This window comes from Mus musculus, chromosome 6 (assembly GCF_000001635.26).
Source record: "Mus musculus strain C57BL/6J chromosome 6, GRCm38.p6 C57BL/6J".
NCBI classification, from domain to species: domain Eukaryota; kingdom Metazoa; phylum Chordata; class Mammalia; order Rodentia; family Muridae; genus Mus; species Mus musculus.
Window position 1 is genome coordinate 28,956,774 of NC_000072.6, and position 24,316 is coordinate 28,981,089.

Consider the following 24,316-nt stretch of genomic DNA (forward strand, 5'->3'; position numbering starts at 1 on the left):
GAATAATTAGAAACTAAGGAATATATTAAAGGGTCAGATGAGGAAATTCTCAAAAAAAGAAAGGAAGAAACAAAAGACTGTGGGGACCCTAAGGAAGAAGAAAGATGTGAAACCTAGCTCACACAGGAAAGGAAATCGGAGTCCACTTTGAGAGATGTTAAAGAACTTGTGGGTGGTCTTTCTTCTCCATAGAGAGTAGAATTTTCTTTTCTTTTTTGATACAGGGCATCTTCGTAGCTCTGTCTAGTCTTAGAACTCCCCATGTAGACAAGGCTAGTCTCCACTCACAGAAATCTTCCTGCCTCTGCCTCCCAAGTGCTGGGATTAAAGGTGTGTGTCACACTGTATCTAGCCCTAGAATTTCTTTAATGTATCTTGCCTGGAGTAAACAGAGACTGATATCTAGCCTCAATTTTAGAAAACTCTTAGCTGTTAGCTCTTTGGTTTTTTTGCTCTTTTCTCCTCTAGAACTGTTATTAAACATAAATCAAATTATCTCTTACCTAGTTTCTATGTGCTCATTTGTACTGAAATATTGCTATTATCTTCCAATTCACTGATTCTCTCTAATTCTTGTGTGTGTGTGTGTGTGTGTGTGTGAATATTTTCTCTGTGTGTATGTGCACTTGGGCACAGGTATCCTCAGAGGCCAGAGGTGGCAAATCCCCCTGGAGTTGGGCTTTATAGCCTTTTGTGAGCCAAGTATCATGGATGCTCAGAGCCAAATTCAGGTCCTTTGCAAGAGCAGTAAGCACTCTTAACCACTGCAGCATCTTTCCAGTCCCTCCAAGTTTCATTTTGCAAAGTTCCTCCTGCTGCATTTGTGCGTGTGGACATTTATCCCCAGGGCAAGTGCATCCAGCTGGTGTGGTTACGACTTCGGTGTCAGGCTCTCGGTCCCTCGGAGACTTCATTCACTTACCGCAATCGCAGCTGTGCAAGAACAACCGTGTTTCCCGCAGGTTAGACATGAACATGACAAGACTTGTCGGTGTAGCTTAGCTGCTACTTCCAGAAATGGAAGGGCCAAGAATTCTCAATGTAGGAAGTACCTTCTCAAAAGAGAACTTAAAACAAAGTATCTGAGAAATGTTAACAAAGAAACCCAATGTACACAGCTGCTGATTCCCAATCAGAAAACAGAGCAGAAAAATATTCATGGGGCAATGAACGTTAAGGCACTTGGGACTAAAGCTAACAAAATACCCAAAGCTTTTATAGAGCAAAATCAGAAGACGCTGAAGAACATAGATCTGAAGAAACGGAGCGTTTCGCATATTCATGGGTGGTATTCCTGGGTTGGAAGTTACTGTTATAAAAATGTCAGCTCGTTTCAACTCAAACTATAAATTTAAGACAATACAAATGAAAATGCTGCAAAATCTTTGCAGAACTTCACTGGGTTATTCTAATATTAATGTTGGAAGGACAAGAAGGCTCGGAAGCGCCTGGGAAGCTGTGGAGGCAGAGTGGGGCTCTCTCTGCTAAGGATGAAGATATATTCATGTGCTGCTAGCAAAGGGACCAAGAGGTAGCCCTCATATGAAAATAGACTTCTGGCTGGGAAATAAACCCCCTTAATTTGAAAACTTGATGTATGAGAGAGGCCACATCACATTCATAGGTTAAAGAAAGACTACTTAATAAACGATGCTGAGCCAAATTGTCGCTCCTATGGGACAATAAATCTCCACAAAGACCATGTCAACTTTTGCATGGATTAAATGTGAAAAGCCAAACTTTCTATTTCCTAGAAGATGAGGAAAAAAATCTTTATGATATCAAGTTGGAAGGAGAAGGAGTTTTGGAAGCAGAATACAAAACTTCCCAATTCTGAAAAAAATGACCAAGTCGGTGTCATTTAAATCCAGAAGTCTTGGGAGGGTCCTGCTGCTGCTCAATGTACAACGTTTGCAAAGCCTCCACCCAGGTCATTCCACTGCAACTAAAAATTGAATTTTGCTGCAACAAAAGATTATTATCCAGTTTTAAAATATTACCATTTATTATTGATGTATGTGTCGCTGTGTGGGCAGGTGCGCATGCCGCCGCATGAGAGTGGAGGTCAGAGGACAGCTTGTAGGAGGTTCTCTCCTTCTACTGTGTGGGTCCTAGGGCTCCAAGTCAGCTCTTCAAGCTTGGCAGCAAGCGTATATTTCCTGGCAGAGCCATCTCCTTGGCCCTAAAGATACTATAAATACAGTCGAAGACAAGATACAAGTTAGAGAAAGAAACATTACAACACTAATAACCGTGAGTTGGCATATAAAACAGACTAAAAAGTTTTACCCATCAAAAATTTTAAATGACATAATTAGACCAAAAAAAAAAAGTTAAGAAATGATGCAACTGGGCTCTGGCAGGAAGGAAACCCGGAGTGGCCAGTAACCGTCTGACAAACTGCTCGACTTCAATAGTAATCAAGAAATCGCACATTACATCCCCATCAAAATACCATTGCTGGGGATTAGGCATTTAATATTAATAAATGTTTTCACTTCTAGAAGCAAAAGCTTGTGTAACTATTTGAAAGAGCAACTTTACAGAATCTAGCAGAGCCACGCGCCCTACACCCAGCCGTTCTTCTCTCTCACTGCCGCAGTCCCCTGAGAAGTTGTCAAATGCACAGAGAGACCCCGTCAGGGAACGCTCTCCATTACCCCAGCACCGTTTGCAATAATGAACAACCAGAATCACAGGAGAATGGATAAATCATGATAGATCCAGTTGAAAGAATACAGCGAAGCTTTCAGAGTAAATGAACAATGGCCCTATAGATCAATGCAGATGTCTAACTCCATGGTGCCTGAAGAATGGATGCTGTGTGGTGCCATTTATAAAAAGTTTCAAGCCACGCAAATGGCTCTTTATATTGTTTATGGCTGTGATCACTATACGTATAAAACACGGGTGTGAAGTAAACACAACAGAATGTTAAAATTTGATAATGCTGATGAAGTGGGCTCATGGCATGTTTTATTATATTCTTCTTACTTGTCCCAAGTTCAGAAGTATTTCATGTAAAGAAAGCACCCTAGAGCTGGGTGGAAAACAGAACAAAAGGGAGCAATGTCTATGGGTGGCTTCTGCATTAGCATATAGGCATGAGGTACTGAGTTCTGAATGGCAGCAGAGGGAAGAGAAATAGACGGTATACCAATTCCCCATAAACATAGAAGCTAAATAAAATGCTTGAACATATGACCACTGCAAGCACATTCAAGCAGGAGGAGGACATGGGAATCAGCTTGCTGGCTTTGTTGGTCTTTTGGCGACAGCCACACTGCTGCTCCCATGCAAAGGCTGCACAGTGGGGAAAGTCAGGTTCCCTGCAGGGACGCTGTATGAATGTACTGCCGCACACCCCTGGGCTGGTACATGTGACCCTTAGCTCTTTGACAAACTCATGCTTGAACCTCGAGAATGGCACCTACGACCCATGGGCAAAACAGGAAAGGATCTGCTTTTAAAGATCGGTGAAAAGTTAAGAACCCTCAAAGCAAATGCTACTCCTAGAGACTGAGAACAATCACCAAACTCTGCCTCCACTCCTCAAGCCTGGAGGACCGCGAGACCTGGCCTCTCAGCTCACTCAGCAGCCACAGGTAACAAATGAGAACCTCAAGTATCAACTTCATGTGTCAATCTCAAGTGAGAGTTGTGTGAAAAAAGGGAAGCTCTGAATGACTTCTGCAGCATTGCATAGGTTTAATAAAATGGTGAATTAAAGTCACACACTTCCTGTTTCCCATTAATACATTAATTCATAATTTATTATTATTATTATTATTATTATTAAAGACAGGGTCTCATGTGGCCACGACTGGCCTTGAACTCTTAATTCTACTGTCCCGGCCTCCCAAGTGCTGGGATTACAGGTGTTTACTACAACATTCAATTAAGATGCATCTCAGTTGGAAGATGATCGGTTAAAAGTTTTTTATAAATGTATATCTGACTATTCCATACACGTATATAACAATGTATTGTGGTATCACCCTCACCACCCTCTCTTGCACACTCCACCCCTTTCTGATGCCTCTTTCCCAGAAGTCTCCTCTTACTCTCACCTTTTCCTTTTTTTTTTTTAAAGGATCTAATAAGTTTAATTAGCGTTGTTTGCATGAGACCCTGGGTTCAGAGTTATACTCCACCACTGAAGAAAATTCCTTCCCCCCCCCCCCCCGTGGTCATGAACTGCCAAAAGGTCCTCCAGGAGGGGTGGGGCCTCCTGAGCCCCTCCGGTATCCCTGCAATAATATTAACCTGCATGGACTTGCAGTCCGGCAGACGGAGTGGAAGAGGTGGGGTCACCAGGTAATTTGGGGTTCTCCTTTGGATTCTTAGTCTTGTTAATAAGGGAACTTAGAAACCAAGTCAGAACGAAGCTCAAGGGTAATTTTATTAGAGTTTAAGGGAAAAACAACAGAGCTGAAATTTTCAGTAGCTATTGTTGGGAGAAGGGAGATAGAGAGAAAGCCAGGCCATTTAAATTAGGCAGGCGTGGAGGTGTTGAAACCTGAGAAAGCCCAGAGTGTCCAGAAAGGCGTGCCCAGGCTCTGGTCGGCATCTGGATGAGGAGGAGATAGAAAGAAGGAAAAGGAAAAATGTGTATTTTGAGTCACAGCGCAATGGGTGGGCAGGGGACTGCTACAGGAAGCCTGTGTGTGTGTGTATGTGTGTGTGTGTGTGTGTGTGTGTGTGTGTGTGTGTGCACTGCACTCCAGGAGGACTCCAAGAAACAGGCACATTTCTCATTAAGGGAATAATTGTTCCTCCCAGCTGTTAGCAGCATATCGTCATGTAAATCAGATTTTCTCTGGGGAGGTCTCCTGGCCTGGCCTGATGGTTAACTCTTAATGTATCTGTTTGTTTTACACTTTTAAGCTTTTAAATTTTTTAAAAAAGACTTGTCGGCATATGTCCGTGTACCACATGCATGCTTGGTGACTTTGGAGGCCAGAAGAAGAAGCTCCTTAGATGCTCTGGGTCTGTTACAGAGGTGCATCTTCTCTGTGGGTTCTGGGAATTGAACTCAGGTCCTTTAGAAGAGCAGTGAGCGCTTTTAACAGTTGACTCATCTCTCTGGCCCCATCCACATTGAGATTTTATATATAAACTATATAAAGCAAGTCCTTTACCTGCTGAGATGCACAGCTACTGCACTGGCTCTTGGGAGAGGAGACAATGGCATTCGAGGTTTTAATCTTTAGGACAGATCAGAGTGCCCGGAGGTCGACTCCATTTTTTTGATAAGGAGGCAGCTTCCCATAAGTAGGCCTCAATAAACCCCGATTTTCCCACCTTTTCACCCGGTAATTAAATTGCAGTCTTGATATGTATCCCTGGTTAGCCTAGGATACTATGTAATATAGACCAGGCTGGCCTCAAACTCAGAGAGCTCCACCTGCCTCTGCCTCCCAAGTGTTGAGATTAAAAGTGCTCACCACCATCAGTAATTCAAGTTTTGCGAAGACAATGTGATGCCTTCCTTTCTAAATTTACCAGTGAACTTCAAGGCTGACCACAAGAGAATGCTCCTTCCTCGATGGCCTGCCATGGCTCACTTCACCAAGCCTAACTGTTGACGTAAGAGAGACTGCTTATTTACTGTATACACTTTCCGTGTAAGACATAAAATACAAAGCAGAAAAACAAAATTTTCAACACGTCATCGGGAGGTGAAATTGGTATAAAAATACAGATAATGCCATCTTTTATACCCTGGTGCTTTTTCTGTGGTAAGGTTGTAATTTGAATCCCTCGTCACAGATCACCATTCTGTGAGCATATGAAGCACAAATCAGGCGCACACCACGTGTCTTGAGGACTACCAGGGACTCGGGAAATATGTGCTGATCTCAGGAAAGGAGGTGGCAACGATCACTTTGAAAAAAAATCTCATTGAGAAGAGGCACAGACGCCAGTCTCTTGCTGCGCTGGACAGGGGTCATGCGGCGGTGGCTGTGGACTGAAGGTAGAACCTGTCACTCAGTAGGATAGGGGTAGAGTCAACCACTGCCAAGAAGCCAAGCAGGCTTTTGAGTAAGGCCTACTTGAGTTCTAAATCTCAGATATCTAATGTACGGGTGCTCGAGCCCCCACTTTGCTCAGCTATATGATGGGAAACAATGTTCACCGTTCGGAGTATCAGTCACCATTGGCCCAGAACTGGTTTTAGTTAGTCCTCCAGGTACTAGCCTCCTCCACCACCACATTAAAAATTCAGGATTATATCCTCTCTCCTGTGATTTGGGGAGTATACCAACGTTAGAGGGTGGGGAAGGGGAAAGACAGGCTGTACAAAGGATTGCTCTTCTGGCACTCCCTGGAACAGGCTAAAAGCAAGGGCGAGGCGAGCAGCCAATGCCTGGGTTCTGGTAGTGGCACTATGTCAGCATAGGTCGATTCCCCTCTACCCAAAAATACACCTCAGCATCCATCGGGAACTGGGGTTGCTCCTCATAGCAGCCTTTCTGGGGCTACCTCTGAGCACATTCCAGAGCCCTGTCTCTTCTCAGGAAAGTGCCCCCTCAGGAGTCCCTTTCTTCCTCTTCATTTATCTCATAATAACACTTGATGGCTCATTAACTCCACAACATAAATCAACATAATACTAGTTCCCTCTCTAGGGAATGCTTGGGCCTCCAACCCGTCCAGAACAGCACAGGGAAAATGGGCGGAACTTAAACTTCAGCTGAGGAGGCTGGAAGGGCAGATGTCTGTGTAGCACTGTGTCCTGGGTCACTAGCTTGCAGCAGAGGCGCTTTCCTCCAAATACCTGCTAGGCACTGGATACATGTAGCAAAATGCCGATTTAAACAATGTTAAATACCTTTATTGCAGGGATTGTCAGAGCCTTTCCATTCTATGCAATGTGCAAATCTTCAAGGGGAGATAACCTACTGAGAACTGTAGACAGATTCCTAAACTTGCAGGGCCTTTGTTTGAGGAAGTCTCCTCTGAGGTAAGAGTCTAAGAACACCATTCCTGCAACTGGATTCTGTCTTCTCTCTCTCTCTCTCTCTCTCTCTCTCTCTCTCTCTCTCTCTCTCTCTCTCTCTCTCTCTCTGGCTTGTATGTTGGGGGATGGTGGGTATAGGTGTGGGCAAAGTGCATGCATTGTGTGTGTGAGCAACCAGAAGTTGATATCTGGTGTCTTTCTCTATTGCCCTGCACCTTATTTATGTCTGAGACAAGGTCTCTCCCTGAACCCTGAAGCTTGCTCTATCAGCTAGGCTCCTGGCACTGAGGCTCCCCCTCCCTTCCAGATCCTCCTGTGTCCACCACTTACCCATCTCCTGGGGCTGGGGTTATAGGCACGAGCCATCATGCTCAGTTCTGGTTTCTGTTGATCTAAACCAGGCTCAGCAAGTACAGTGGGCACTTCACTTGCTGAGCCATCCCTCCTGGATTCTAGCATCTTTTATGATTATTCTACTTTTGCTTGTCTTGTAGGGCTGGGAATCGAACCCACAACCTTGCACATGCTAGGCAAACACTCTGCCACTAGGCTGCTTCCCAGCCCAGATTGATCTATGTTTATTGTAGATAAAAGTAGAGAAAGTCATTTAAAGAATCCAAAGAGAGCTTCCTAATTTAGGTGAACTTATTCAGTGGGGGGTTACAGGCCAAGGCCTGTATGTGTGGTGGTTTGGCCCTGGGAATGTTACAACTAGGAGGTGTGGCCTTGTAAGAGGAAGTTTGTCACTGTAGGGTTGGGCTTTGAGACCCTCCTCCTAGCCTCCTGGAAGACAGTCTGCTTCTGGCTTCCTTTGGATGAAGATATAGAACTCTCAGCTTCTCCAGCACCATGCCTGCCTGGATGCTGCCATGCTTCCTGCCTTGATGACAACAGACTGAACCTCTGAACCTGTAAGCCAGCCTCAGTGAAATGTTGTTCTTTATAAGAGTTGTCTTGGTCATGGTGTCTCTTCACAGTGATGGAAACCCTAACTAAGTCTCTAAGTCTCTAAGTCTCTCTCTCCCCCTCCCCCTCCCCCCCCTCCCCCCCTCTGTGTGTGTGTGTGTGTGTGTGTGTGTGTGTGTGTGTGTGTCTGTGTGTGTCTGTGTGATTGTTTCTCTCGTTTCAGTATATGGATCCTGGGGATCAAATCCTGGTCATCAGGCTTGGTGGCGAGTGTCTTTACTTGCTAAACAAGCTCACTGGCTCCAAGGTATGTGTTTAAGCCAATTAAACCTGTTGAAATTATTGTGGATTCACCTTCATCCGTAAGAAATGTTACATAGAAAATTCCTGTGCCCTTTATCTACTTTCCCCTACGGTAAAACTATAGCCACAGCTTTATAACCAGGCAGTGGTGTTGCATGCAGAGGTGACAGACAGTCCAGCTTCCTGCTCCTGCAACCACACCTTGCTGGCCACAAGTGACTGGAGCCCTCAGTACTGGTAAGCCCAAAACAAAACAAATCAAAACAACCCCAAAACCCAAAAAACAAAAACCACACTTTCCCCTTAAAGTTGTTTCTGTCAGGGTATTGTAACACAGCATCAAGAGAGTGACTAATACACACGAGCTCATGTATGCACCATGATCAAAATACAGAATCACCATCACAAGGGTCCCCCTCCCTCTCCTCCAGCCCTAGCAGGGCTGTTGAGTGTGTGGTTTGTGAGAAAGAGGGAAAGCAGAAGCATGCGTTGGAAGGCTGAGGCAGCTGCCACAGTGAGGACTCCACGGAGCAGTGGGAGTTAAGGGGAGTTCTCGGAAGCCTTGCCGTGTAGTGAATGTTTCCCCCACACAATCTCAACACCAGCCATCGCATTACTGGGAGTTGGCGCTGGAGGGGCTGGGGGAGGGGGGCCTGAGGTGCTGAGATTAGATGCGATTTCAATAGCTCCACCATTGATTAAGGAAATAGTCTGTCAACGGATGTAAACAAGAACATTGACCAGAGGTGATTTTCCTGCCACAAATCTTGGAAACAAGCTCTGGGGAGAAAAACGGGTCCAAGTGTGGAGACATCCTGCTGGTTAGGCTCCAGGTCTTTCTAGATGCAAATAGAAGCAGACCAGTCTGATTTCTTACCGGAGGCCGGCTCTTCTCTAGCCATCCCCTTACCCGGTGAAGGGGCACAGTCATGCCCAGCTCCGCTCAGTCTCAGCCCCGTACCTTGGACATCTTCACCCCCTGGAACTCCCAAGGCTTCCGCTGAGCCACCCACAAGCCTTCATCACCGTGTCATACATTTCTTCTTCTTAAGCAACTCTCAGCTTCCCTTGCAGAATGCCTGAGGGCTGGGAATTGACTCCTAGTCAGGGATGTACCCAGCATGCCCTGCGGGGTTCTACCCAGCATGCCCTGTGCGCCAAAGCTGGGCTGCTGCTTCATTTTATATCAGCCACACAAGGTTTGTTTGTTTTTGATTTTAGTTTAGTTTTTTTTTTAAAGAATTTTAAATTATTAAATGATGAAGGAAAGCCAGAGGAGTAATATTTTGTGACATAGAATATAATGAAATCATATTTGTATTGTCCATAAGTGGAATTTTATCAGATGCAGCCACAGTCCTCCCTAATGTATTGACTGTGTCTGCTTCCACAGAGATGGTTGCGGCAGCGGCTCGGGACTTCTAAAGTCTGTAATACTTCCTGTTCGGCCTTGGACTCACTGACGTTACTAAACACTGTGAGTTTCTTTTCCAAAGATGCTGTCTGCCTTAAGCTTGTTTCCCAGGGATTCATGAGGGCAGCCAGTACTTAACCAGTTTAGGGAAGACATACTTCCCTCTTTTAGCAGGCAAAGGGCTCGTTCTTCAAGTATCCAGAACAAAAATCTATTAAAAAGATTAGTCATGTCAGCATCCAAGTTTAGTGATCGGAACAAATATAAGAAGTTTCGATTCACCTTTCCTTCCAAATAATAGGAAACACCTTCAGCTAAGAAACTCAGCAGGCCACAGCATCACAGCCAGTAAGGCTGAGGGTAGAGGTAGACACGGGAAACACGTGACTGGGCCGATTGCGTAGAGGATGCTGGGAAAGTAAAGTCCCCAAGAAACAACACAGGTTTGTTCCTGCCAGGGTTTGTGGCCCCTCAGGGATCCAGGAACACAGGTCATCTTGAATGTTGCTGGTGCCCATGCCAGAAAAAGACCCCTGGACGTCTCACATCATCGATTAGATGCTGTAATGGAGAGCACAGAGCGTCTCTGCTTACCACCCAGACTCATCCCATGAGCTCAGTCCCAAGTCACAGAAATGCGGGTGCAATCTTGTCCTGAGCCTAGGAGGGGTTGTGTGTGCCGGATGGAAAGTAAAGGCATATCCCCCCCTCCCCCCCCCCCCCCCCCCCCCCCGTATGGCTGGGCCGTGCGGGAAGCATAGGAGGAGAGGGCGAGGAAGGCGACCCGTGAAGACGCGGCAGCAGGACTAACAGCTCTGGCCTTGTTTACCTGAGCTGCAGAATCCCGTGTGTCATCTATCGTCATGGTGTCTGAAGAGCTTATCATGCTTTATCCATAGCTTCTCAGCACTCTTTACCCTTAAAGCATCAATAGCATCCTTGTGGATGGTAAGTTACAGCAATCATCCTCGGGTAAAATTGTTCTCCAGGCTCCTGCTCAGTGAGCGGAGGCATGCAGCCCTGGGGGACATACCTAGCTGAGGTATGAACTTGGGAACAAACACAGGTCCTTACAGCATACCATGTGCTCCAAGCACTAAAGACCATGGGCAGATAAGGATTCTGGTTTCTTCTCAGGGCTGCCTTAAAATGTGTGTCTTGCCATAGCCAACCTTCCTGATGGCCAGTACTGTCTTCTTTTGAAATGGTTTGTTAACACATTTGTATTGACAGAAATGGTCTCTGTGTATACCAGCCAACACAGGGACCACAGGCTTCATGTGAGTCCCAGGTTCAGGAAATGTGGCCAATGCCATGAGGGCAGGATTTTTTTTTGTTTGTGTGTGTGTGCATGCATGTGTGTATATGTGTGTATGTATGTGTATGTATATATATATATATGTATATATATATATGTATATGCATGTGCATATATATGTGTGAGTGTGTGTATGTGTATATACATGTGTATGTATGCATGTGTATGTGTATGTATGAGTGTATGTATGTATATATGTGTGTATGTATGTGTGAGTATATGTATGTATATGCATGTATATGTGTCTATGTATGTGTGTGCATATATGTGTGTATACATGTGTGTAGGTATGTGTGAGTGTGTGTATGTATATGCATGTATATGTGTCGGTATATGTGTGTGCATATGTGTGTGTATACATATGTGTATGCATATGTGTGTATACATATGTGTATGTGTGTATATGTGCATGTATGCATGTGTGTATGAGTGTATATGTGTGTATACATGTGTGTATGTATGTGTGAGCGTATGTATGCATGCATATGCATGTATATGTGTATATATGTATATGCACATGTGTGTATACATGTGTGTATATGTGTATGTATGCATTGTGTATGTGTGTATACATGTGTGTATGTATGTGTGAGTATATGTGCATATATGCATGCATATGTGTGTATATGTGTGTGTGCATATATGTGTCTATATGCATATGTGTGTGTTACTAAGGATAAATTCCAGGTCCTCTTGAATGCCAGGCAAGTGTTCTACCACTGAATCCCTCCTTATCCCTTTAGGCAAACTTTGAATGATTTAAGCTTAAATAGTCACAGGTAGTTAGTGGATATCACAGTAGAAAGATCAGTTTTGGAGTAAAAAAGAAAAATCATAGTTTTGTTTGTATTTAGCTATCTTTGCCACAAAAAAGATCTTTCTTTTACCCACATAGAAAGAGTAATATAAAGCTGTTTACGGTGCGTTTGAACCCAATGCCCGCTTTGAACTCAGGATTGCCTTACGCAGAGCCTCCTAGCTGGGGAAGGTGTTGACTCTGTTCTTTGTTTAAACATGGCCTCTACTTGGATGAAGAGCTCAGTCACCATCCAATGACTATATTTAACCCACAGAATGCCACAATGCAGGAAAATCATCTACCACAGCAGGCGTTCCACAGGAGCAGTGTTGATGACCTACTAAGCTGCTTCCTGCTCTGTTTTGTTGGTGTGGGGGATGGAACGGGGTCTTGGTGACTTTAAGCAAGAGCTCTACTACTGAACTACATCCTAGCCTTATCTCAAACTTGTTAGCCTGTCAGCATTGAGAAGAGGCCAACGACATCTGGCTGAGGAACCTGGGTTCCAGATGGCCATCCTGTGCAAATCAGTTTCCATCGGCTGTATCCTTTGGCAAGCTATCGAATAAAACAACGTTTTCCCTTTAAAGGAAATGGAGAGTCTTTTTTTTTCTCCCTGTGTTTCAGAGGAAATTGAAAACTAAGTTCTTGTCATGCCTAAGGCCTCAGACCCTACACGCACACATTACAACAGTGTTGAGATGGCTAAGCTGGTGAAGTGCTTGTTACAGAGACAGGAACATCTGATCTGATCCCAGCATCCACAAAACAAATGAGCAAAAACTAGGCACAGTGGCATATGCACTGAATCCCAGCACCAGGGAGGTTGACACAGGGAAACTCTTAGGGCTTGCTGGCTACCCATCCGTATTTACTTGACAGGTTCCAGACCAGGTGAGAAACCCTGTCTCAAAACCATGTCTCAAAAAAAAAAAAGTGATTAGACCCTCAGAAACAATAGTTAAACACACACACACACACACACACACACACACACACACACACACACACACACACAGAGAGAGAGAGAGAGAGAGAGAGAGAGAGAGAGAGAGAGAGAGAGAGAGAGATTGATTCACACCTGCACACTTGCATTGCACAAGAAATTACACCCTTCCAACAACTCAGGGCACCTCACTATGGGCACCATGACTTTCAGATAGGATTCCACGTGGAGTCTTTGCATTGTAGGCCTATAAAAGCAGCCTTGGTATCTACCCACTAGAACCAGAAACAAACCACACCCACACACCGCTAGTCAGGATAACCCCAAATGCCCCCAGATAGTGCTGAACATGCCAGGAGTGGGCGTAGGAAGGAAGACATCCCCCACCCCCGAGTCAGCTCTGTGTCTGAATTCCAAGTCCACTTGCTCTGGCCTCCTCGGGAGGGAGAGACAAGAGTAGGGGCTTATTCCTGGAACTTCACAGCTCTCTCCCTCCTTCTCCTCTCCATCCTAAATAAAGATGGCTTTTTTAGTCTCTTTCCTAGACTCTGATTCACAGATATTGAGGAGGCATCTAAAGATGAGACCAGAACCATTTGGTTGGGAGCAACTGTGTTCCCATAACTTATGTATTTATAGAGATGTTGTGGGGGAGGGCAGACACAGCTGAGCGACCTGACATCCTGGAAGTTTCCCGACCAAGGAAGGGCCAGGAGCAGGAGCCCTGGGGCTTCAGCACCTAGCTAAGCCAGCCTGTTTCTTCATAAACTGACTCGGACCTTGATAAGCCACGAAACTGCTAACAGACAAGATAAGCTGAAGGGGGTTTAATTCTTCATCATAGGGGAATTTGTCTCTTCCTATTCCCTTGGGCATTCTACCTTTTTGGGATCTTTACATTTGGTCTCTGTCTACGACACAAAGAACTTAATAAATAGGTAATTCCTCAATGGTTTCCTCACATACACAGGTTTTGTTAGCATTTCCATATATCCATCCAGTTTCTTTTCAATGTCTTTTATTTTGTGTATGTGTGCCGCGTGCCCGTGCGGGTGTGTGTGTGTGTGCGCGCATGTGTGTGTGAGTGGCCAGAAGCCTCAGAGCCCCAGGAACTGGAGTTGTAAGTGGTTGGGTACTGATGGCACAGTGCTGACTCAACTCCTCTACCAGAGAGAGCAATGTGTGCTCTTAATCTCCGGCCATCTCCGCCCTCTACCCACTTTCTTGAATCAGAAGCCAGAGTGTCATCCTCGAATCAAAGCCACCTCCTTTCACCATCAGACCTCACTAAGCAATCAAATTTCAAATTCTATTTGATTCTACCCACCTCTCTCTCTCTCCCCTTCCCTGGATTTTTATCAGCCTTTTTACTACTTGGACTATAGCTGCTTGTATTATGAATGCTAATTATGTTTCCCCCTCCCCCAAAACCTGCTTGCAAAAGAGTGTCTGCTTGTAGCTTCTGGGAACCTGCCCCCAGTTGGCTCTGATTAGTAAATAAAGATGCCAACAGCCAATAGCTGAGGAGGGCAGACAGAGGCGGGGATTTTAGGATTTCCCAGGCTTGGGACCAAGCAGGGGAGAAGGAGATCTGCCATGCCATTTCTGAAAAAAGTGCCGGGGAAGAGAGGCATAGCCAACGTGTGAAGGAGCCGGAGAGTATGGCCCAGAGGGTGACCCAACTGGGTCCAGAGCAGCCAAGATAGAACACAGAATTTAGTAAGTAGTATAACTCGGAGTTATCATCGAGAGGCAGATTCTAGCAGCAGTGGGCATTAGGCAGTGGCCCAGCTACTATTTAAGGGATATTAAAATATAAAGGCCGTGTGTCTTTCATTTGGGAATATAAACCACTGGGGTGAGTAGCGAACCTGCTACCGGGATTTATTTATTAATAATTATTTCTACTTGGACAATCTCCATATGTTCTCTGCTCCCTGCCACTTTTCATGCTGCAGTCAACCTAATGGAGTAAAAGTTTAAATGTTTCGTCCCTACTTAAAGCCATCGGGTGCTCCCCATTGCCTTAGGATGAAGACGAAAGCTCTTACCAAACCTCTAAGTCACATCTGCTCAGCACCCGTATCGCAGCACTGCACTTTTACTTCAGCCACAGCGGTCTTTCCACGCTTCAAAAACATGCCCCGTGTGAATCCTGAGCCTTTGCTCACACCAGACCCTGTATACACCCCTCCACGAGCCAGTTCTGAATCAGTTCCTAAGACCTTCCTGAGAAAGGCGCCCTTCAGGCTGGGTAGAATTCTCATAACACTCTGAGATCCCGTTGTGTTTGGTTAGGGGCCCCGGTGCACACTGAGCCACAGACTTGTGCAGGTCACACATTGAGATCACACAAATCAGGGGTCTGTAAGCTTCAAAGGAGATCCTGCCAACAAGAGATGGATCTGCAGACTTGTGCCCCATGGCTACGGCTGGAATCAGAGGCAGTGGAGGAAGGATGACCTACGAGGCCGAAGGTGGCTCCTGCAGCTGCTTCCATCATGCTTAAAACAGTTCAATCCATGCTGAATCTGCTTAAGGTGGTTTTCTGTCCATTAGTATAGAGTTTTCCCTGTTCAAAGTTGCATTTTCAATGCCTGGCCACTGTACAGCAAAGTCGTCTGGCACATAGTAGGCCATTAATTAATATTTGCTGAAATAAATGGAATTGAATGGGGGTAAGGGTTGGGAAAGCAAGCCTAGGGAAAAAGGACCCTGAGGTCCTTCTTAGAATGTGATAGTCCCTTATTCCAGTTGAGACTTGAGATTAATTTATGGATTGAATGACAGATTTATTATTGCCTTTGTGTTTTTTTCTTCTTATCTGTTCAGTCATTTTACATTGGAAAGAAACATGCTTGACTCAACTGTGCCCTGCCACCTTTGTTATCAAGATCACATTACTCACTGTCTAAACCAATGTTCACCAGATCTTGCTTATTAAAAGTGTCAAAATTCATCTCTCCTGGATGTCGACAGTGGAACCTGGTTATAAGGAGCCTCACTTCAAGCTTCCCTCTCCACATCTGTCCTCCCGTTCTGGCTATCAGGCCCAGAATACATGTTCTCTTGCTACCAGCTCTTGAGGGATCTCTTAAAATCTGCTGCCCACATACATGAGAGTTCACTATATACCAGGAACTGTGCTACATTTCATGGCTACAAAGACAATCTGCAGTGTGGCTTGCCCTCCAGAAGTTTTCAAGGGAGACAAACTCATTATCAACTGTGAAAGTCCAAAAATATGACGGAGTGAGGCTTAGGGGTAACATGTAAGAACTACAAAGAGACATCCAGTAGTCTTTATGGGTTAGTGGTAAATCAATGAATGATTTAAGATTGGAGGCTTGGGTAGGAGGTCACTGCAATAGGAACTGGCAAAAGACATGTCGCCAGATGTTGTAGAGATGAAACTGGTAAGTATGGAGCTGTTTGGTAGGGCTGAGTCAAGATATTAATGGGTGTGACCAACAGAAGACTCTAGAGAGGTAGGCAGGAGCCAGGTCATGGAAGACTGAGCACTGTGCTAAGACTTTTCTCATGTGGCTGGCTGCCTCATCCTCATGAACCATGCCTTTCCTCATCAGCTCCCTACATTCCCCTTGCACCCCTCTATGCTACTCTAAATGTTCTCCTGAGAACTCACATCCTGTTCCTTACTCCTATCCACAGGGAAGGATTCAGGTGGCTGTGTACAACAGGAAGCAGAGATCTCAGGGCTGTCTTGGAAATCTGTCTGTCTTACAACCCATTACTCTGCACTCGAGTTTCCAGCTCAATGTATTTTTAAAAGATTGTTTTCCCCCAATGGACTCCATGATTCAAATTCACCATTTGAAGAAACGAGGCAACTGGGGAGACTATTAGTGCCTCTCTAACATCTGACTCCTAACCTTTGGATTCCTCTCTTTTATAGGAAACAGGTTCTGCTTCTATCACATGGTGTATTATAGAAGTTCTAGCTGATACAAGCTTACTTAGAACATAGAGATCAGATTTTCTGGCTTTCCTTGCAAATAGGTACAGCTATGAGAACACTTCTTCAGCAAGATTATAATTAAAAGATGAAAGTGGCTATGGAAGTCTTCTCCGGAGACCCCAGATCTTGCCTTTTCTTTTCTTTTCTCTTCTTTTCTTTTCTTTTCTTTTCTTTTCTTTTTTTCTTTCAGAGTCTTATTTATAACCATCAAGGTAGGCAAAGATGACCTTGAACTTCTGATCCTACTGCCTCTGGGGATATAGGTGTATGCCACCATGAACCACTTATGCAATGGAGGGGATCAAGCCCAGGCCTTCACAAATGCTACACAAGTAATTTATCAACAGAAGAACACCCCCAGCTTCCTTTAGCCATTTTCCCCCATCCTTTCTCCATATATGGATGCTGGACCCCAAGTACCTCATAAGTTACTAGATAAGTTCCACGAGACTAGAGATGGCAGGAGCCTGGAGCTCCACAGACTTTGTGGAACCAAAACACCATAACAATTTTAGACTATACATCTTGAATTGTTTGTTTTGGTTTCAAAACAGGGTTTCTCTATGTATGCAGCCCTGGATGTCCTGGAACTCACTCTGTAGACCAGGCTGGCCTTGAACTCAACTCAGAGATTCGCCTGCTTCTGCCTCCTGATTATTGGGATTAAAGGTGCAGAGCTACATCTGGACTTTTAACTGGTAGAGAAATAAGCTTGACTTGCGTCTAAGCCACTGATAATCAGTTGAATATATTCTCAACCACCACAGGATCGATCCATAGTCCTGAGAGCTTATTCATGCTCTTTCCTCAATTTCTCTAAGATCTTATGTCCACTAAGGTGGTAGATCCAATTCTGTTTCCCTTTATGCCTCCTCTCAAACTCTTCCCTCTCCTTTTTTTTTTTCAACTTCCCAGCCCTCTTGAGCTTGCTGTTTTCCAAACCCAGTATCCGCCCCTTCACTCAAGACTGCCCAACCCCCATAGTATTCCTGACTATCCTCACGTTCTTCACGCCATTGCTCACCCTCGAACTCCCAAACATGGGCTTCACTTATGCATGTTAGGACAATTTCAGAATTAGTCTTCACCTGGAGTTTTAGTTTCCCCTTCCTTGGATAATTGTCACCAACATTCAAACCCCCAGTTAGGCCATTTTCCCTGAGCTTTGCCCGTGCCTTGTGCTGAGGCCCTCAGCCCTGGCCATATATTAGAACCATCTGGGAAGTCATGTATCAGGACTGATGCCCAGTAGGTTGGCACTCAATGCAAAGGCATCATTTCACAGACCCACAAAACAGCCCTGGAAGGTGCCGGCAACATGACTGTGACCATTCTACAGCAGAGGAAGGGAGAGACAGGAAGTGCAGGGCATCTTTCCTGGCCAGTGTGTAGGGAGCCAGATTCCGACAGTGAGGACTTCTCTCTATTCCAAGTCTTGACTCCTTGAACTGTATTACAAATTAAAAATAATTTCAAATAGCATGGTACAAGATTGCCAACAAATCACTAAGTACAAGTGAAATATTAAATACTATCAATTCCTGGGTCTCACCCCAAAGTGATGAATGTGTAATTTGCTGGGAATCAGGGTCTGAGTATATTTTCATTCATTTTCAGTTGAGCCAAATTAGCTCTCGGGGACTCTGATGAGAAGCCAGGTTGAGACCTGCTTTATCAAGATGCCCCCACCTGTCTTCCTCCCATTTCCTTAGCCTTTGGGGTGTCTTTGCCTTTGGGGTTCAGTCCATATCATCCCTCTGTAGACCTGACCTACTTTTTTCAGCCTGCATAAGATTTCCTTCTCCCAAATGCAGGTGGCACAATTTGTCCATCTCAGCTAAGCTGGCATCCATCCACCCTTCAGTTTGGACCTAGCTCCTCTTGGCTTTATGCCTCTGGATCCTTGGCAGACTTTGCACATTTCATCATTTGCTGCTCAGCTACCTCCACCTCTGCTCCAAACAGCAACAAGCACAGTTGCTCCTCTATGAGAAAGCAAGGCTAAAAGCTCAGGGTCTTGCCAAGTGGTATTCTTGAATCAGCGGTCCATCCTAAGGACCCCTAAAGCCAGGAGAATGTGGTTAGGGAAGACAGGTTCTAGAGGAGGGACAGAGGGAATGTGGGCAGGGCTTCCAGGATCTCAGGTGCAAATATGGGAGTCACAAAAACAATGATGGACATGCCAGCATCTCTAAGGGTCAAGCTGTACCTGTGGGTAGACAGATGCTGAGAGCAAGCCTGAACCTGTGGGCAGATAGATGCTGAGAGCAAGCCTGAACTGAGCCTGGAATAATAATGGTGGGAGCCAAGGGCTAGGAAAAAGAGAAGGGAACAGTTTAAGTAGAGGCAGCATTTGGGTCAACTGAGGCTGCTAAAGATTGATAGGATAAATGGACAGTCTCCTGGACGGTTGGGAGGAACGCAGGGGCCATGGCACTCCTGCATAAGAGGCTGTCAGCCATGTCTTACTTTTCTACTGCAGTGACAAAGTCCCAGGTCCAAGGCAACTCATAAAAGAAAACATTTAATTTAGAGCTCATGGTTCTAGAGGATTAGAGTCCATAACCATCATGACGAGGAGCGGGGCAGCAGGCAAGCATGGTGCTGGAGCAGTAGCTGAGAGCTCACATCTTGATTCATAAGCATGAGGCACAGAGAGCCAACTGGGAATGGTGTGAGCTTTTAAAGCACCAAAGCCAAACTGGGGAGTGGGGGTGGCAATGTGTGCCTTTAACCCCAGCTCTCAGGAGGCAGCAGCAGGTAGATAGATCTCTTGAGTTTGAGGCCAGCCTGCTCTACAGAGTGAGTTCCAGGACAGCCAGAGAAACAGTCTCCAGCCCCCCATTTCCCAATAAAATAAAACCTTGAAGTCCCCACCCCCACCCAGTGACACACCTCCTCCAACAAGGCTGTACCTTCTAGTCCTTCCTAAACAGTTCCGCCGACTGTAGACCAAGTATTCAAATATATGAGCCTGAGATGGGGGTATTCTCATTCAAACCTCCACAATGTACATTGAGAGCCAGCTAACTGCATCAACTTACAAGAGAGTAGAGTCCTTTGTCACCTGGACTCCAGCAGCTCTGAACCAGTCCCCACCAAAGCTGAGGCTGTGAGCAGGTCTGTACACCTCTGCTGCTAATCTACCAGTTTGATAAAACAGATGGTAAAAGACCCTGGCGTTGGAGATGGAGGGGAACGGCCATCCCGTCTCGATGCTGGGGTTAGAAACCAGCTCCGCCCCCCAAATCTGGATCTCTTTCTTCTCGACTCTGTTGCTCACATGACTCACTTGGCCTTCGCATGTCTAAAAACAATGCAAATCTTTGTGAGTTTGGGGGCAGCCTGGTCTACACAGTGAGTTGTAAGCCATCCAAGGATAGACAGCCAGATACTGTCCCTCAAACAGGAACAAAACAAAAAACAAAACCCTCAGAAGAAGGCTATGGGTGGAGCTGAGGAGTGCAAGAGGGTCTCTTTTCCCCATCTTCCCTGCTTCCCATAGGACTCCTCAGGTCTTCTGTGGGGTGTCTGTGTCACCCTAGTTGCTACCTGAGCCGGTCTGGTTCTTTCTCTCATGTGAATTTGAACTGAAGATCATCAGAGAAAGGCAGAAGGTAGAAGAAATGAATGAGCCCTAAACAAACACTCCAAGTAGTACTCAGACTTGAAATCTTCCAGCATCTGCAATTACCCTAATCAGCAAATAGAAGCTCCTGTATTCCAAACCACCGTCCAGATACCCGCAGTCCATTTTAACGCCCACCATGTGCATACATACCCAGAATCTTGACTTCCTTATCTCCATGCTTCCTCCAGCCAGTCCAATTACCTGGGAAGGTCCAGCTGAGGCCCTTAATAAGCTAAACTGGCATAACAAAATAATCTAAAATGGCAGGAGAGGCCCCAGGACCACCCCAGAGGCAAAGTGAGGGTGGCTGCCTCTTCCCACACTGAGAAATCTTCTATCCCCACCTCAGGAGCTCAGAAGCGTTAGAGCAGAAGACCCATCAGGCCGCCCCCCACCACCCAGAGACTTGCAGTAGGAACTAAGACAGTCTTGGGGCAATGTGGCCATGAGACACTGGGCAAAAGAAAGAACCAGTCATGGGCCTATGTGTGGGAGAGCTCCAGCTGCCCCAGACACTGCCGTGGCCTGTGTGGGACCAGTCTTTTCTGTGATTGCAAACACTGGCTTTCCTCCACACAGCTCACTGGGCTGACTGTGAGCCTGTTCGTTATCCTCAACCGCATCCTTACATATTGACAAGCACACTATGCAGTCTCACTCGGGGTAGAGGAAAAGTAGCAGAGATGCTGTCCTGGAATAGGCTGAGAAGCCTAAGATGCATCCTAGCTCCCAGAAGGTCTCTTCCAGCACAGGCCTGCAGAAGTATCGTCAGTGTGACAAACCCCCAGGCCTTAGTAGGGCCCCAGACCTTAGCACAACCGACTCCATGATCAAAGTACCATTCAGGCTGTGAAACTCAGCACGCAGAGAGCACCTCCTGCCAAAAACTAAAACAAAGGCCCAATCCATCAAAGTCCATTGTTAGGGAAAGTCTCTAAATGCGCTAACCTTGCTGTTTGGCTTCCGTAGTTCTGCTTCTGGCTAACTGTTCTTGCTAACTGAAGTATGTCAACCCAGAACGTGGTTTTTAGGCTTAAAGGCTTATCCCGAGAAAGGCTTAGAGCTACACTAGGATCCTGAACACCCAGTGTAATCATTGGTCAGCTAATAAAGGCCTAAATCAGTGGCTGATTTAACTTAATTAGTGGCTGGTGGAAACCCACAACCACCAGCAGCGCCACTGGCTTTCTCAGGTGATGCACTGTGCACAGATGGTGTGTAGCCTGCAAAACTCAGCTTGGAAGCCATTTCCTGAGCACTCACTGTGTGCCTGCTGGCGTAGCTGAGCCATGTAGAACCCGAGGAGGAGGAGGAAGAGGAGGAGGAGGAGGAGGAAGAGGAGGAGGAAGAGGAGGAGGAGGAAGAGGAGGAGGAGGAGGAGGAGGAAGAGGAGGAAGAGGAGGAGGAAGAGGAGGAGGAAGAGGAGGAGGAGGAGGAGGAGAAGGAGGAGGAGGAGGAGGAGGAGGAGGAGGAGGAGGAGGAGGAGGAGGAGGAGGAGGGGAATGTAAATCAGGGGCACATCGAAGCCACTGAACTGGACCACTCTATGGACAGAAAGAAAGGTTTATTTGGGATTAAACTGCCAAGGCTATCTCTTGGGGGACAGAGAAATAAGACGGCCAAAAAGCAAATGCACTCAGCAAGGTACTGAGGGTGGAGGATGGCGGGGGGGGGGGGGGGAGACAGGAAGTGGGGCAGGGCTGTGGCAGGCCTTGGACCTAACAGGTAAGATCCACTTCCAGTTCTAAGAGATGTATTCAGAAAGCTCTACTCTTTCCTTAGAGAATAGCCATTCAAACGACTAAAACCAGAGCTCCTTCTTGGTGGTCAGAGACTTATAACATGAAAACCTTTAACCATGGGGATCAAGGCCTGCAAGATGGAGTCAAAATTTGATCTAAGTTTTGGGGAGGAGGTACATGGAAACAAATGTTCAAAAGAGGGATTACCCATTTCTGTTCACAAGCACAGGTTGGTCATTGTGCCAGAAGGAGAGCACCACATGCTCTGGTCCCTGTAGTGGTCCAGGCGGGGAGCCAGACAAGCAGATGAAGGCCACAGCTTAATGGGACAGAAGTTCTGGGTAGGGGAGGGACGGTGGGTAGATGTCCAGACCATATAGGCCTGGTGAATATCCTGCTGGAAAATAAGCATAGAGGGAGGGAGAAAGCCAGATCACCACACACAACCACCACTACAACCACCACTGCTTGCCTGTACTTGAATCTGACTCCGTTACTGCTTTGCTGGAGCTGGGGTGGGGAGCAGAGCACTCAGACAGAGGCTGAGGGATGCCATGGAGTGAAAGACTAGAGTATCATCTTTGGATGGGCCAGGGAGGCAGAGAAGGTAGGTTCACTCATAGCTGAGAGAATCCACTGTTGGGTAGGAGCAGGAGGCACATCATTTCTTCAGAGGATACATTCTGCTATCCTCTCCTGTGTTCACAGTCCAGCCCTGGGAAGGGGTGCGAAGGTTAATAATCGTGACCAGCTTGACTGGATTTAGAATCGCCCAGGAAATACGCTGCTGGGTGTGACTTGACAGTGATTTCGGAGAGGTTTAACTGAGAGGTAAGGCACACCCCGAATATGCCTGCCACTACCCTGAAATCTGGGTTCCACACAGAAAAAAAGTGGGAAAGGAGAAAGACGACAGAGCATCAGCAGCCGCCCGCCCTACACTTCCTGATTCGTGGCCCCTCCCACTGCTGTGATGGACAACATTTCTTCAAACTGCGAGCCAAAATAAGCCCCTCCTTCCATAAGGTGCTTTCGTCAGAGAGATGAAAAAAAAAAAAGTAATGAAAACAAGGGACTGTGGCCTCATTTTACAGTCAAGGGCACCCTGGCTCAGGGAGGGAAAGGGACATGAAAAGACAAGGCCACACAGCTTCCCAGGGGCCAGATCAGACCTGTTTGTTACACATATTATTCTTAGTCTGGTTCTTACTTGTTAGGGACAGCTAGGGTTTTTTGTTTTGTTTTGTTGTGTTGTTGTTGTTGTTTTGTTTTGATCGTTTGGTTGGTTGGTTTGATTTGGTTTTTCATCTCTGTGGCTAATGAGGTGCTGAGGTCAAGAGGAAACGACCTGGACACAGGTGACACGTGAAAGTCCAGAGGGAGAGGTGGCTTCTGGCCTCAGGAACAGGCAGACAGAACCTTGGGAGACAAGTCACACACTTCTCTCGTAAGAGTGAGCAGAGGTGAGGAAACGTTAGAGAGGACTGAAACACAGACCTCTGGATGTTCTTCACTAGGCTCCTGAGAGCTTTCCCGAGAAAGGGGAAGGCGGGTCATCTCGATGCCCCGCCCCATTCCCCACCTCCCATCCACCCGCAGTACCCGCAGCTCACACAGCCCTGGCAGGATTTGCGCTCTGGCCTTTTGCTCTGGCAGAGCTCTGCAGTCCAGCTCGCCCCCCCCCCCCCGGGCCCCCCTCCGATTGGCTAGGCGTTTGCTATTTTGATCTGGTGGGAAAAGACTGAATCAAGGGCTGAGATAGGGAAGAGCAGACACTACTCTTTGAGGTCGGGGACTCCCTCTTAGACAGCCTGCTCCCAGCCACCCCCAGCTTCTTTCTGCTTGCTTGTCCCAGAAGTAGAGTCGGAAGCAACTAACTCTTAGAGAAATTGGTCACTTTCTGGCCTCAAGGATTCTGGTACTTAGAACAGCAATCGTGTCCCCAGACTTTCCCAAATCAGTCGACCTTCTAAGAGAAGGCGTCCTGTTAAACCATAGGCCTATGTAGTCCAGCCCTATCCTTCGCCCAGGGGTGGGGTGAACCTCAGGCGGTAGAATGGATCCCTGCAGGATTTCCTCCACTCACAGGGCGGAGCACAGCTGGAGGAGAAAGGGCAGGGTGTCCCTGCTTCTGGCCCCAGGCGTGCGCTAGACCCTAGCGGGGAAGGATGGTGTGGAGACCAACCTGCGGTACTGAGTCGCGGGTGGTGGGAGGAAGTTAATCCTTCAAACCCAGTAGGACGTTAAATTCTGACTCGAACCTATCCGGAGCACCGGGACTCTGGCGCACAGCACAGCAGGTCCATGAAAGAGC

General features: G+C 46.4%; 2 long non-coding RNA genes across 2 annotated transcripts; one reads left to right on the top strand and one right to left on the bottom strand.

Annotated features, from left to right (window-relative positions):
• Positions 1–614: 614 nt before the first annotated feature.
• Gm38779 lies at positions 615–9,268 on the bottom strand. Its single transcript, XR_868827.1, has 3 exons — positions 9,135–9,268; positions 2,001–2,191; positions 615–933 (listed from the first exon to the last, which is right to left on the bottom strand). It is a non-coding gene; the product is annotated as a predicted gene, 38779 (long non-coding RNA).
• Positions 8,107–9,639, top strand: Gm40357. Its single transcript, XR_868826.3, has 3 exons — positions 8,107–8,177; positions 8,298–8,410; positions 9,567–9,639. It is a non-coding gene; the product is annotated as a predicted gene, 40357 (long non-coding RNA).
• Positions 9,640–24,316: the final 14,677 nt, after the last annotated feature.